The sequence below is a fragment of the Guillardia theta genome (genome assembly GCF_000315625.1).
Source record: "Guillardia theta CCMP2712 unplaced genomic scaffold GUITHscaffold_7, whole genome shotgun sequence".
NCBI lineage: Eukaryota > Cryptophyceae > Pyrenomonadales > Geminigeraceae > Guillardia > Guillardia theta.
This window is the reverse complement of record NW_005434667.1, coordinates 605,523-608,044: the sequence shown is the minus strand read 5'-3', so window position 1 is coordinate 608,044 and position 2,522 is coordinate 605,523.

The window sequence follows — 2,522 nt, the reverse complement described above, 5'->3', positions numbered from 1 at the left end:
TCCTCCTCCTCCTCCTCCTCCTCCTCCTCCTACTCCTCCTCCTCCTCCTCCTCCTCCTCCTCCTCCTTCTGCTTCTCCTCCTGATTCCCCTCTTACTGGCCCTTGTCCTCCTCATTCTTTGCCCTCTCCCCTTCTTCTTCTCCATGCTCTTCGTTTCCTTCTGTGTGCTGAAGGTCACTACCGCTTGCTGTCCCTGGTCGCTGCTCGTTCCGATTGTTCTCCTCATCCACTTGCTCCAGGCGGTTTTTATGCTCTCAGAGGAGGTGAAGGTGGAGGAGGGTAGAGCCCTCGTCCTCCGAGTCAGGCGGTATGACCTGATCCTCTTTCGCCTCCTTCCATGCATTCCCTCCCTCCCTTCCTCCCTTCCTCCCTCCCTCCCTCCCTCCCCTCCCTCCCCTCCCTCCCTCCCTCCCTCCCTCCCTCCCTCCCTCCCTACCTACCTACCTACCTACCTCCCTTTCTAGCCTTTTGTCCCCTTCTGTCGTCCTTGCTGCTCCTGCTCTTTCCACTCATCCGCGTGTGAGTTCTGCTTGTTCAGCTCTTCGACGGAGCTTCGCGTTGAGCCCGTCGATTCGCCAGTCCACAAGAACCACATCCTTCCTAGTAAGCAGGTGACCCGAGATCGCCCTCTCCTCCTTCCTCTCCAATTTTCATCCTCATCGTGCCATCCTCATCCTCATTCTCATCTTCATCCTCTACCATGATCTCTTCCATTCCTTTACATCCTCGTCCTGCTCTTCACCTTCCTCTTGCTTTGTCCATCCCGTCCACCTCATCTCCTTCTCTTCCCTCTCCTCACTCTCGATCCTCAAAGTCTTCCAGCACAGACTATCCCCACCATCCCCTGCTCCGGCTCCCTCACATCCTCCAGCTGACGTCCAGGTGCCCCTCAGGTGGTGCAGCGTTGGCACTTTGGCATGCTCAACGACAGTGAGAGGAACGAGGCTTACTACCGCGCCCTCCGCCGCCAGGTGACGAGCTGAAGGCCAGCAGGGGACGAGCTGGAGCAGAGGACGAGCTGAGAAATGACGAGCACGCGACAGGTGGCGGCAGGTAGCCTCGTGCTGGACGTTGGGTCGGGGACGGTAAAAAGGGCGATTTGGATTCGAGATCGGCTGAGGGAGTCGCAGGGCCTGCTGGGAATGATGGCGGCGAGGTGCGGAGCTGGGAGAGTGGTCTGCTGCGAGAAGGTGAGGAGGGAGAGGGAGGGGGCGTGGGAGGAGGAGGCAGTGAGGAGGAGTGGGGAAGGAGGAGGAGAAATGATAAGGGACAGGGAGGGTGATGAGATGGCGAGAGGAGGAGGAGGGGGCTCCCTCCCTCCTCTCCCCCCTCTCTCTCCCCTTCATCCGCCCGGGATAAGGAGAGGGAGAGAATGGAAGGAGCAGGAGTTAGAGTGTTTGTAGAAGGGAGAGGAAAAGAAGCGCTGCTTCCCTATGGATGGACGAGAAGGAGGAGGAAGAAAAGAGGAGGAAGAAAGGAGGAGGAGGAGGAGGAGGAGGAGGAGGAGGAGGAGGAAGATATTGATCAGGTCGACAGAGCGAGGCGATCGCGACGGCCTCCTCGATCATTGTAGAGCACAACGGGCTCGATGACCGTGATGGCTCTCGAGCGAGCAACTTCCAGCTGACGCCCAGCTGCAGGTGTGGTGGTGGTGCACAAGCATTCTTCGGAGCTGATCGTTGGGCCTGCTCCTGTTTATGTGTCAGGTTTGACCTCTCGAATCCCCACCTCTCCTCTCCTCCTCTCTCGTCTCCTCGTCCCCTCCCCTCCACCTCTCCTCCTCTCTTCCTCTCCTCGCCTCCTCGTCTCCTCCCTTCCTCCTCTTCCCCTCTCCTCTCCTCCTCTCTCCACCCCTCCTTGTCTTCTCCTACACCTCTTCCCCTTCAATCTTCTCCCCACCACAACTCCACCACTCCTCCACCATTCCCCCTCCTGCTTTCCTCTTGCTCGAACCCTGGTTCCCCATCACCCAACTTTCTTCTCTCCTCTCCTTTTCCTCCTCCGCATCCCGGGAGCTCTGTTCACGGGCGCATGGAAGGGTTCGGGGAGTACCAGAGCGAGGGGAGCGACTTAAGAGGGCGGGCGGACATGATGGTATCGGAGATAGTCGACTGCGGGCTGCTCGGGGAGGGAGTCATCCCCTCAGTCCTGCACGCGAGGCTCCACCTGCTCAAGGAGGATGCAGTCATGATCCCCTGCGCTGCAGAGGTCAGAGTTGAGGCGTTGGGACTATGAGCGACCCTGTACCCCCTTCTCCTCCCCCACTGCCGCTGCCAACACCTCTTCCTCCGTCTCCCCCTGTTCGTCCTTCCCCATTTCCTCCTGCTGCTGATCCTCCTGCTCCTTGTTCAATTCGTCTAGTTTTCTCCGTCTGTCTGGATACATATCCCTCGTTTTGGACCCTCCCTCCTCCTCCTCCTCCCTCCCTCCCTCCCTCCTCCTCCCTCCTCCTGATCCGTAGGGCGGTGGGAGCGCGAGGATGTGGTTTGTACAGATCAGCCGGAGCGAGGGCGAGGGCGGCA